Below are 13,926 nucleotides of genomic sequence, written 5' to 3' on the forward strand. Positions count from 1 at the left end.
TAAGACACCATTGAAAGTGTTTAAAATATCTGTATATGTTGTCTGTGTTATAATAAACACCTAAAAAAAAAGGCGCTTTTTGTATTTTTTTATAAACTCAATATTGAAAGTGTACCTTTTAGGTTCTGTGTGGTCTAGCGTGCTGTAATTAATTTTGGTGGTTCCTGCACATGTCTGTAATCATGGAAAAAAGAAAAATGTCTCTACCATAATCTATGCAAAAGTTATTGTACTCCAACTGATGAGAGGTGCTGTACAAGCCACAGAGACCGATCCTTGTTTACATATTTCACTATTCTTTTATTTGATCAAACATAATTCACTGTGTTTGGACCACATCAGATATATAAAAGGATTACTTATGCACATCACCTCAAAAACAGAGGAGAATGGCCTTTAAGGGCACAGCATAAGGTAAGAGATGACAGTTGTCTGTGCTATCTGGGGCTGCTTATTGATCATGAATGTATTGTTTACATTTCTGTGCCATGGAAACACCACAATTCATTCAACAACTGTTTGGCATATTAATATAATTGAGTAAAAAGAATGCTAGAACTGTATGAGCACCGGCAAGAGCTTTCATTTGAGCTATAACTTGCACATGTGTCATATAAAAAATATGGAAATGAACCAATGTAAAATACCCAGCTCGGGTATCCAAAATACTGTGTATTTAAGTGTAAATAACTTTTATACAGTAGAATAAAAACCAAAGTGATGCATATGTGCATAAAATATAGATTCTACACTTTCAAACAACACCACTTACGGGGGTCTGGTGCAACGCTAGCCCTTTAAATCTGAAAGCGAAAGTCAGTACCAGGTCCGCAGAGTTTAAGTGGTTATGTTATTCTTGTCTATGGGGAATGGCTGAGTGGAAAAATCAGTCATTCCGGTCAATCAAATCCCACATAGAAAGTAACAACCTCAAGACATGGGCACTTAATAAATGCAGTGTTTGGAAGCATCAAAATTGTCCACAAAGATGTCCAAATTCTTTACAGACACTAATTCAGAGACTGTTTAGTCACTGATGAGAAGATGAAGGATGTTAATTGTATGAGGACTAAAAAACATGGCTAAATGGCCTTAAACAATAACCTAATCCACTTTAGCAGGGGTCACCAATCTCGTTCCTGGAGGTCTGATGCCCTGCAGGGTTTAGCTCTAATTTACCTCCTCAACACACCTACCTGGATGTTTCAGGTATACATAGTAAGACCTTGATTACCTTGTTTAGGTGTGTTTGATTAGGGTTGGAGTTAAAATATGCAGGACACCAGCCCTCCAGGAACAAATTTGGTGATCCCTTCACTACAGAATATTACGTTTACACATACTTGCACAAATTGTAAATGCAACAGCTGTTCACAGTGTAATATTCACTACTCTTAAGTACTTTTTAAAGGGCTACTTTTTACTCATACTTTGAGTAATATTTACAACAGATGCTTTTACTCTACTTTCACTAGATTTTTGCACTGCAAAACCCCACAGTCAAATTTATCAAATGAAATGAGCGTAGTGAACTCAGATTTGACTGGAAGTTCAAATCTGTACTCATATAGATTAGTTTTTTAACTCAAATGGTTTGTAGCAATCTGTTTCCTCAAGCGGTTTGAGTTGCCTTAACCTATTAGGTTTTACAGTACTCAGTTGGTTTGAGTTCTCTTCATTTATTGGGTTTTACTGTGCTCAAATTTCTTCGTTTACTCAAATGGATTAAGTTCACAGTACTCCTTTGGATTAGTTTTTGAACTTGTTGGATTGTTGCAATCGGTTTGCTGAAATGATTTGAGTCGCCTTGACTTTTTGGGTTTCACAGTGTGGGCAAGAAATTATAGTTTTACTTGAGTATGATTTTTACACCACTGATTACACTAAAATATATATATTTTTTTTTATACACTGAAAACCCTAAGAAGTTGACCGAACTAAATTAACTAAGTAAACTCATTGCCTCAGTTAAATTCCTAAAACTTGCTGATTTTGTAGATTGTACTTAAATTGACAGGTAGGCTGTGGTGTTGGCACAATTGATACTAAGGGGCCCAAAGTGTGCAAAGAAAATTACACCTTTACACCCCCACCACCAGCCTGAAACTTTGATACAAGAGAGTATGCTTTCATGTTGTTTACGCCAAATTCTGACTCTAACATCCAAATGTTGCAGCAGAAATCGAGATTCATCAGACCAGGCAGCGTTTTTCCAATCTTCTATTGTCCAATTTTTGTAAGGCAAGGCAAGGTTGTCCGTCTCAAGGTTGGACAAGTTGTGTGTTCAAAAATGCTCTTTAGCATACCTCGGTGGTAACGAGTGGTTATCTGAGTTACTGTTGCCTTTCTATCAGCTCGAACCAGTCTGGCCATTCTCCTCTGACCTCTGGCATCAACAAGGCATTGGCGCCCACAGAACTGCCACTCACTGGATATTTCCTCTTTTTCGGACCCTTCCCTTTAAACCCTAGAGATGGTTGTGCATGAAAATGCCAGAAGATCAGCAGTTTCTGAAATACTCAGATCAACCATGTCACGTTCAAAGTCACTTAAATCACCTTTCTTCCTCATTCTGATGATCAGTTTGAACTGCAGCAGATCGTCTTGACCCAACACAATCTCACGACAATTCGTAACTTTTTGATTTAGTGGCTAATTCGAATGAATTTGTACAATCTAATTCGTACAATTTAGTACGATTTGCGTATCCTCCAATGATGGTTGAGTTAAGGGGTGGGGTTAGGTGCCACGCCTCTTTTTTAAAATCGTACATTTTCATACGACTGAACTCAAACGAATTTGTACGAATTAGCCACTAAACTGGCAAAACGTAAAATACTTAAGTTTTCTTGTGAGATCAGGCTGCTTGACCATGTCTTCATGCCTAAATGCACTTATTGCTGCCATGTGATTGGCTGATTAGAATTTTGCGTCAATAAGCAGTTGGACAGGTGTACCTAATAAAGTGGCTAAAAAAACATTATAACCATTAAGTCCATTGTAAAGCTAATAACTTTTAATATGTCACTCCCCTTTAAATACTAATCAACAGTGCAGCTCTCCCTTCTTCTTTTTTTTCTTCAGATCAGCTCCCAGAAATGCCACGCAATGCATTTTCCCCCCTTCTATTCTCCCTTCATCCTCAGCCATGTGATATATGAGCAGATTCATCTATCCTTCTGGGGAAAGAGATGAAAGAAAGTAGGCTCAGAGTGGGACAGTGTTATAAGAGCGGGCCGAGCGGGCTTTCTTTTGGGAGACTGACCTACATTCCAAAAGCCCCCAGTCATAACACTGAGGGTCATGTGACTACAGCCCTCAGTCAAAACAATAACATGAGGAGCAGCGGCTAAGCTCTGGGATGTTAGCGTGCTAGCGGACGCTTTGATGTCCTAACTCTTTGCAGGTGTTGAGAGGAGCCGGCTAGGTGATAAACTCTCTCTTTGCATGGCAACCACGAAAACACGGCTGCGTCTTATTTGAGGGCAAAAACTGGTTGATGCTGGACAGGAAATTTTCAAATGGACACATTTTTGGTGTCATTTTCTCATGACTCAGCAGATTTCTTTGTTAGGGTGGGTTGATGTTACATACATGACAGTTAAAGTGAGAACGCGGATCTTAAAGGGACAGTTCACCAGAAATTAAAGTGTGAACCTAAAGGAATAGCTCACCCAATTTGAATATTACAGCATAATTTACTCCTCCTCAAGCCATCCTTGGTGTATATGACTTATTTTCTGTCTGATTAAAACAGAGAAGTTTCAATTTAACCTGACTCCTAATCCTGGCTCTATTTGAGATCGAACTAACCCATACATCACTAGAAACAGATCATATCGCATTAGAAATGGACAGGGCTTTTAACATTAAAGTTTCTGATCACCAGCCACTGTGGCTAGTAGTTTTTTAACATTACTAGCCACTCACCATTTTCACTAGCCACAATTTTGTTTGTTTTGTTGACATTTCTTCATGGTGTATATGACCTTGCTCAATGAGCATGAGCAAATGGGCTGTGGCTTCATAGTTTTACTTAGCAATTAATTTAATTTCCCATGAGTTTTTAGGGCTCAATAAGGACTTAACTTTTTTTTTTCCTATGGCAACACCAAAATATTTTATTTTCTCAAGCAAAACAAGCAATATATAGCTGTATACATACACTTTTTATTCAACAAAAAGTTCTTAAAAAAACAACAAACAATAAAAAATGATTGTCATTTATCTAAAATGCTCAGTAGTTTGTCCATGCCAACCTATAAATAAATGGGGAGTTAATCTCCTATTAAAGCATTGTTATTGTAAAGGATGGTAAACATATTAACAAAAATAATTATAAGTAAAAGAAAGCAGTTGAAAAACACTGTGTGCATGTTAAGAAAAGGATGATCGCTTGCACAACAGGCCCATTATTAATCTGTTCAAATAATGGTTAAAGCGAAAGCGGCAAACACTGCTGCTTACAAAAACTCTGGAGCTCTTGAAAGCAGTAGGGCTGTGGGTGCATGAGCACTGCTTTTTTTCCCCCAGTCTATTTCAAAGAGAAACGATTGTACTAGTTGTGTTTCAATTTATTAGCTGTGCACGCGACAGTGAAGCCATCATCAGTGAGTGAGGAGACCCTGTCTCACCAAACGCCTCTCATTTGGTATTCACCTGCTTTCTTTGCTCGCACAAACAGTTATAGTCGTGCTGATCACATTTGGATGCATATTGACAAACGGTCTGAAACTAAAATTCTAATCTTAAGTGATGAGCCAGCACTGGCAATTTTAAAATTACTTTCAACCAGCCAAAGAGGCTAGTGGGAGTGGCTGTCTAACCCACCACAGCTGAACTCTACCTGCATTTGGTGGGTTAGGTTGTTAATTTCAGGCCCTGGAAATGGATGTTGAATGTTGTGGATCAATGTGTTTTTGTAACAAACTAATTTCTCATTTTAAAATTAGACTTCCAAAGGTGGTAAAATAGATGTTTTGTGCAACTAATGTACATGTACACTCAAAAAAAAAAATGATGTTTGCGGTTTGTTCAAACTACTTAAAGGAGCTGAAAGAACACAGTCCTTGAGATTTTTGGGGGACAACTTAGTCGTTTTATGTTCAATCCACTTAAAATTGCTAAATAAAATCAATTGCTTGGAACCCAGTGTATGCCCTGAAAAAAAATGCTGGGTCCCACATAAACTTATTCATTTTTTACAAATTTAAGTGGATTGAACATAAAACAATTAGGTTGTCAACAACAAAATCTCAAGAACTGAGTTGTTTCAACTCATTTTAAAAATGTGTCTCACGAAAACCACATACCACACATTTTGTTTACTACAGAAGATCGCAAAGGAACAAAAGAAAAAAAAATTTGTTGGCTTGATGTTACGTTATACGGTTATTCAATATATTCTTATTAAAATGTTAGTTTTGGCTATTTTCCAGATAGAGAAGTTGTCATTTTACCAGTAATTTGCCAGAATGCTGCACTGTGTGAACGCAGAAGGAAGATTGCCGGAAAGAGCGCGTGCACGTCTAGAGCGTGCTGAGGTGAGACGTCCACTTTAGCCAATCAGAACACTCAGACGCATTCACGTCCACACAGTTTATGAAGATAAAAGCCTTTAAATATTTTTCCAGACACTTTTAGCTGCTAGATGTTAGTTAGACAATGTTTATATGTTCCCTTTTAATGCCAACTGTGTAAATAACTTTCGATAAGATGCTTATAAGCCATTGTTTGTTTACCTTCAAGCTGAGCGTAAGTAAAATGTGCTGTGTACATGTGTCTACCTGTCCTACATCATACGTCATTCGTACATACCATACACAGAATGTGCAACATAACCGCCGGAAGTCAGTGATAGGTATTTATGAAACATTTTTGTTACAAAACTCCAATCCATTTCATAAGACATGAATGAACCCGTTGGCATCATACGGGTGAGTTTGGCAGATTTATGCACTTTTAAAAGCTTTGAAATAAAAGCCATTATTCAACACGGTTGGCCAGCATGGAAAAAGATCAGATTTAAAACTAAGACTAAGAATGTGTTCAGCTTAGAAAATAAGTCATATACACTGAGTATGTGATGATTTCGGCAAAAATCTCGCAAACAATTTATATGGGTTAAAATCATTATTAAAATCAGCCCAAATAAACTCTTCACAACTACGTAACATTAAAAAAAAAGAGTAAATCCAAAGAATTTTCTTGGAATCTTTTTTTTTTTCAGTGTGGCTTGAGGGTAAGTAAATCATGGGGTTATTTTGAGGTTAATTATTCCTTTAATTGACCCAAACTTAAATGTAGGTGACTATTATAGCTAATATAGTCATTGTAAGATAATTAGCTAAAACCATGTTTTTCTGTGGATCATAGTACCCAAGGCAATGGCTACTGGCACTTTTAGGTTTAAAAATCATATACAGGCAAACTAAAATGAATACAGTGGCTTCTGACAACACACTAAAGTGTTATGAAGCGAACTTAATGTGCTCAGGACTGATTGCCATGATTGTGAAGTGTAAATGTGAGCTTATTGTTCAGTTTCTTAAAGAGAATGATAATAGCTTTATAAGGGCGCACTCACACTACGCTATCCGAATCATGGCCTGGTGTGTTTTCTGGTTTATTTGACAAGTGTGAGTGCTCCGAATCGTGCTCAGGCGCAGCTCAGTTGGCCAGCCCTCACCCAGTTGGATACGGTGTGCTAGAGCGTGATGCCAGAGGTGCGGTACGATTGAAATGTGAGTGCAAAGCATTCCTGAGCACGAAACTGAGGACGTGACATCACTTTTAAGAGACTGTTTCATATGGATTTGTTAACAATTCCTATTTTTCAATGAACGCAAACTGTCATAGATGATTAAATACGCAATCCCCTTGCTCCTAATACGTGCAGCACGAGGACCTTTATTATAATTTATGAGCTTCAAACGTTGTGGATCTGTTTAGCAAATTATTAGACTGCATGTCATTGCATCCCTAAAGAAATCTCTATTGTGCTGAGTGAGAGCACTTCTCTTCCTGTTAAACTGAACTGTCTCATCATCGATGATGTAAATGTGCTCAGGTTCGGAAGGCAAAATGCAGTGTGGGTGCAGGGCATCAGGGGAGAGGAGAGGGAGGAAAAATCGCGCTTCAGCACTATCGAAGCAACTGTACCTAGTGTGAGTACGCCCTAACACTTTGATGTATTGTCAGCAGCCACAGGTATTATTATTGTTTATTTTTTTGTTTGTTTTTTGCCTATACATTTTTAAAAGTGCCAGCAGCTGTTCGCTTGCATTGTAGGAATCCACAAAGTCTCAGCTAAATAAAATAAAAAGTCTCAGCATAAGAAAAATGGCTTTGATTTTACATCTTCTCAAGACATGAAAACATGAAATCATGTTGCTTTTTTTCAAATCAAAGTGTAAAATCAATTTTAGAAATAAATTGATTGGAAAAAAGCAACATGATTTCATGTTTTCATGTCTTGAGAAGATGTAAAATTAATTTTAAAAATAAATAAATAAATAAAATACATAAATAATTAATGAAGATTTAATGAAATTATTATTTTAACAAACATACCAAAACAAAAATGTTAACATACAAAACCATTTAAAAGCTTTGGGTTGTTTTTATTTTGTATCTTTTTTTATATATTTTATGTTTTTTTTTAACAATAAATCAAAATAAACTAGGTATTGTAACAAATTTAAACGTACAGACTCAAATCTTTTGAACTGTTTAACGAGGTCCAGATTTTCTTAATTTTTTACTTCAAAAATAAAAAAAAGAATTACTAACATAACCAATGTGGGTGTAATTAATTAATTCATTTTCCTTAGGCTTAGTTCCTTTTTTAATAGGGGTCAACACAGCGGAATGAACCACCAACTTATCCAGCATATGTTTTACACAGCAGATGCCCATTCAGCTGCAACCCAGTACTGGGAAGCCTCCATACACACCCTTTCACAAACATACAATACGGCCAACTTAGTTTATTCAATTCACCGCATGTCTTTAAACTGTGGGGGAAACCGGACCACCCGGGGGAAAGCCACGCGAACATAGGGAGAACATGCAAACACACAGAAATGCCAACTGACCCGGCCGGGACTCAAACTAGCGACCTTTTTACTGTGAGGTATCAGTGCTAACCACTGAGCCATCATGTCGCCACTGTGGGTGTAATAATAACTACATTTTGCTCATCACTTTTTTAGAATTGATCAGCTCCAGACTTTCTAAAACAGACTGAAAAGTCACAGCTCAACGTGTTTCACGCTCCAAGTGACACCATTTGCATTTTGCTTGTTTGCCAACTGGCAATGCTCTTTTATGGATGATGCACTTTCACTAAAATAAAGTTGGATGAAATCAGAATCTGTGTTTTCGGGAAACTGTCTCACCTTGTGGTGATCCCTGATGTGCCAATAGGATATAAGACCATGTTGACCCTCTGTAGGATTTAATTACATTGATGCTTGAGGTATAATGCTCTGTAATGCACTCTAGCATATTGTCTATTTGTTATCCTATGCTTTCCACCCACATGTCATCTGATTGGACCGTTTTCCTAGAACGCTCTAATCCACAGAGATTAAAAACCCTAATTTAATGCTGCCAGAGCTCCTGTTTAAAGTGCATGAGCCTTATTTTTGCCTTTTTAAATTATGAATAGAAAAAAAAACTAATGGTTTGTTGATTTATGTCATTATAGTTCTGGTCACAATGTCTGCAAAATCTAGTTTAATTTATGCATTTATTTTTGGCCAAAATAGTGTTATTTGTTTTTAAATTCATAAACACTGTTAATCATATACACGTTAATTAACAGAAAACTTTTTATCCGTTTAATCCATTTATTTATTTGACATAATGGTCTAAAACTGATAGTCTTCCTCACATAAAACAATGTTGCAAGCAATAATTTTCCACCAACAGTCTATAGGGTGTATGCCGAGCTAGTGTTCTTCCCATACTGATAAACTTCCGGTGACCTGTTAGATGGTCTGTGAAAAAGTCATTTAAAAACAACAATGCATTTTAGTCAAGTTACCAATTGAGCTAAAATGTTGGAAGGCATTGTACAGCAGTTGTTTTGGATGCTCTCAAAGATTAATGTCAGGTTGTACCAACACAATCTCACGGCAATTCGTAACTTTTTCATTTAGTGGCTAATTCGTATGAATTCGTACGATCTAATTCGTATAATTTAGTACGATTTGCTTATCCCCCAATGACGGTTGGGGTCAGGGGTGGGGTTAGGTGCCACGCCTCCTTTTTAAAATCGTACCATTTCGTACGACTGAACTCGTACGAATTCGTACGAATTAGCCACTAAACTGGCAAAACGTAAAATACTTACGCTTTCTCGTGGGATCAGGCTGGTTGTACATGTTCCAGATTGCTTTTCTTCAAAGCAAAGTTGTTTATTTTCTCAGTCTTTTCCTTGACATATTGCCGAAATGTTTAAAAGAGCCGGAAAGTAAATAAACACCTTAATGTATGCACAGAACAGGGACAACAGCATTTGATTCATTTCAGTGTGGATGACCATCTTTTGTGAAACGACTGAAAGAACATTGTGTTGATCTAGAGTGATTTTAGATGAAAACGGCATTTTTAAATATATTACTTTTAGTGTAGACATATAGTCACATTTTACAGAATAAAAACATGTTTTACAGAAATCTTTAAAGCATCAGAAGGAAAAACTGGCAAAAGAACTGGTAATATTCCTCTAATTTCGGAAAAGAAATGGTCAAGGAGACTACCAAAAGGTCTACAACAACATTACCAGAGCTGCAGGAATTACTGGCAAGTACTGGCTGTGCAGTACATGTGACAACAATCTCCCGAATTCTTATTATGTCTGAGCTATGGAGTAATGTGGCAAGACAAAACTAAGCATGGCTAAATTTTGCCAAAAAAAAAAAAACACTTTTGAATTCTCCCAAAAGCATGTGGGGAAATGAGCTATGGTCTGATGAATCCAAGGGTGAAAACATTTGTTTGTTGCAAAAAAAAAAAAAAAACACTGCACCACCAAAAGTAGTCAATATTAACAGCAAATCTTGATGGTGGCAGCATCATCCTTTTTTAGGGTTTTTTTTTCGGGCCAAAAAGGGTATTTTTGAGTTCATTTTGGCAGCTCGAAACTAAAATAAATAAGTCAATCAATCAATTCTGTTCAATCGAGGTCAATTCGGTCATTCTATGGATCATTCTCCTATACACAGTTCCATCAGGGTGCTTTCACACTTAGTTCAATTGCCTGGACCGAACCCAAGTTTAATTGTGCCTCCTTACCACCTTCTCAGCTGGTTTGTGTTCTTGGCATTTTTTCGTTCTGAACCCTACTTGCGTCATCAAGCTGCTGTTTTGTGTACAGCTGTTGGTAGGTGACGGCTTTGCAAGTGGCAAAATGGAGATGTCCGCATATGACAGTCATTCAGCTTTTACTGAATCTTTTCCTTTTGTTACCAAAATCAAAATACAGAGAGCCACACATTGGCTCGATGCTGTCAAATCTGATACCAACATGAGCATGCAAGAACTCAAAGAAGCGGTGATTAAGGGTGCTTTCACACTAGCACTTTTGGCCAGCACCCAGGTTCATTTGACATCAGAGTATGGTGCGCTATCTACCGCAAAAACATTAAAAACGTTCAGAACATCACACAATGTCTGAAGAAGTCGTTTTTGGTGGAGAGAAGCAGAAATTACTACTGTTTGCACTGGTTCAATCCCGCTTGTCACCAAGGAAGCTGACGCACACACACACACACACACACACATACACACACAAATGAACGTTATAAAAACCTAACTTTGTTGTACAGTTAAGCATTCATATCAGAAGTGAACCGTACCAGAGTTCACACAAACTGTTCCCCAGACCACCTCCTTCAGGCGGACTCGGGTATGTTTCATGTGAACTTCTACGGTTTACTTCTTATATGCGCACTTGAGTTCAGAAGACAGCGTTCACACTAGCTAAACTTACCATACTTTGACGGGAAACGAACACGGGTGCTGACCAAAAGTGCTAGTGCGGAAGCACCCTTAATCACCGCTTCATTGAGTTCATATATGCTCATGTTGGTATTCGACATTATTGAGCCAATGTGTCCTTGGGCGGCTTTCCTCCTACTTACACTGACCATTCCCAGCATGACTGCCATCTCGAGTGAATTGCTACGCATGACATGGCCAAAATAGAATAACTTTAGTAATTAGTAATCTTGGCTTCCAGCGAGGTCTTTGGACTGATGACTTCTTTGTTGGTGATTCACGATGTCAACGGGATTTGCCACAGTCTCCTCCAGCATCTCAACTCGAAGGTGTTGATCTTTCTTCTGTTTGTCTTCTGTTTATCCTGTTTGTCTTCTGTTTGTCTTGATAATCCAGCCATGGATTGCTATAGGGAAGACGGTCGTGTTGATTAGCCTTACTTTAGTTGCAGTGCACATATCCTTACCCCCCACATGGCATTCATGCTCACCATTGCATTCCATCCAAGGGTTAACCATCTCTTGAGTCGTGTCCGCATTTCAGTCAGTCTTGGATCCAAGGAATATAAAGTCTGTACTGTCTTGATTTCTTCATTGTGAATCTTTATACTGCATCTTCCAATCTCAGGGATAATCATCACCTTCTCACTTTCTTCTGGCACTTTCAAGATGAGTTACTCCAGATCTTCTCTGCTTTCGGCCAGTAGGATGGTGTCGTTGCCATATCTAAAATTGTAGATGCTTCTGCCGGCAATTTTCACTCCTCTTTCAATGTCTTCTCGTAGTGCTTTTCTTATGACTGCTTTTGCATACAGGTTGAAGAGTGGTGGCAGCCTTGTCTTGTTCCTTTCCTGGTCATGAACCACTCTGTATCACCAAACGCAGTTCTCTCTGTGGCTTCTTGATTCACATAAACGATAAGTAATAATCCACAATGCATGTTTCAAAATAACATATGCAAAGATTTTAGTAATGCATTTATCAAAGGAAATTTGATGTCTTTAATATGTTTTAATTTTACAGTAAATTTATAACATCATTTAAATCTTGCATTAATCAATTGAGAGTCATAGTTACTATATGACTTACACAAAAATTAAAAATACTTTAGATTTAAATAATATTAAAATATGAAATTTATTATATCAATAAATAAATGTATAATACAAATTTGACCATTATTGGAAATCCATTCTTGAAATATTTCTGAATATTATACATTTGTGTTTTGAAGTAGAATGTGGTTTGAAATGGGCATATTTCAGCTCAAACACATAATAGGTGATTATAGTTTTCCGATCTTTGAATATGCTGCAGACTAGACCATATGTTCCAGACAAGTGAAAAGGTAAGTGATTGTCTAACCCTGCCCTCCAGATAACCTCTGAAGAGGATTCGAAACTGTGCACTATAAGCCCCTCTTGTCAGTGCAAACAGTGGGGGTCTTTGTGATCAGTCCGATTAGACGTGTAAAGCTGCATAAAGCCACTTTTGCTACAGGTTATCACATTTTCTCCAGAAATAAGTCAGACAGAGGTTATTATGACAGAACAGCTGCTAACAGTAGGTCAGTGTAGCCATGGCTAATTTACACCGAATTTACAGTGCTACGAATAATTGACAGAGAGGATGTACAGTGTTACACTTTAGGTGTGTTTTATTCTGAAATAAATCAACATATCAAAGTCAATTCTGCTTATAGTATGGTTACCACGCCTAAGGACGATGTTCAGATGTTGTATTTCAAGCCATTTGTTGAGTATTGTCCTCAAATTACTGTTGCTATTGTGCTTTAATCATAATGCTGTCAGCAGCCTGGAGTTACTTTAGCTGCATGTGGTATATCTGAAAATAACTGCACACCCTAAAACATTCACCAGCCAATCAGAATCAAGCATTCAACAGCATAAGTAAGGGATAATGTACATCTAGACTTATTTTTTAATAATTAAATGGCTCAGATTAGTACTGTCGCCTCACTGCAAGAAGGTTACTGGTTCAATTCCCATTTGGGCCAAGATGCCTTTCTGTGAGGATTGTGACACTTTCTGAAAACTCCAGCCAGGGTTAAGATTTTCTCCAGGTAACTCCAGAAAACTCTAGGTAGTGTGGTTGTGTGGAAACTACAACCAGAGTTTTCACCTCGTGGCGTCAATGTGCTTGCTGTTTTTTCCTTTCTGATTGACCAACATGTCTGGGTTCAAAACAAATGTAGAAGATGTGAATGAAGCAAATATCGCACATTCATGGCAAACGATTTTACATTGTTCAACTGCAGGATGGTAATCCATCTATGTTCTTATGTTTGCTTTGACTTGAGTGCAATTTACAAGCGAAATTTACTTAATTCCCTTTCGGTGTGAACTGTTTTTGTGTTTTCATATGTACCATACATACTTGTCAACATTGGGATGTGAAAATAAGGGATTTGCCCACCATAATAATGGTCCTGACTAGGCCAGTTGTCATTTCTGTGAGGAGTTTGCATGTTCACCTGGTGTTGGTGTGGGTTTCCTCCGGATGCTCCGGTTTCCCCCACAGATTAAAGACATGCAAATTGAATAAACTAAACTGCCCTTCAAGAGTTCACACTTAGCTGATGATTGATTATAAGCAAGTTTGGCATGCTGTCCCGGGAGAGAGCCCTGAGCTCAATGGTTCTTGAGCCCTGGGCTCCCTCCGGTTTGGAGGGCGAGAGGGGAGCCTTGAGCTCAGGTAGATCTCGACAACTCCCCCTTGATAAAAACTGATGACTAAAAATGGAATGCTATGAAAAGGTATGCTGCATGGTGAGAGATTAACTGTAGTACAAAATTTAGATTTATCAATTTACTAGTTGTGTATGTTTTTGGAATGTGGGAGGAAACCGGAGGACCCGGGGAAAACCCACGCAAGCACGGGAAGAACATGCAAACCACCG

Source organism: Danio rerio, chromosome 25 (genome assembly GCF_052040795.2).
Source record: "Danio rerio strain M-AB ecotype USA chromosome 25, GRCz13ab, whole genome shotgun sequence".
Taxonomy (NCBI): Eukaryota; Metazoa; Chordata; class Actinopteri; order Cypriniformes; family Danionidae; genus Danio; species Danio rerio.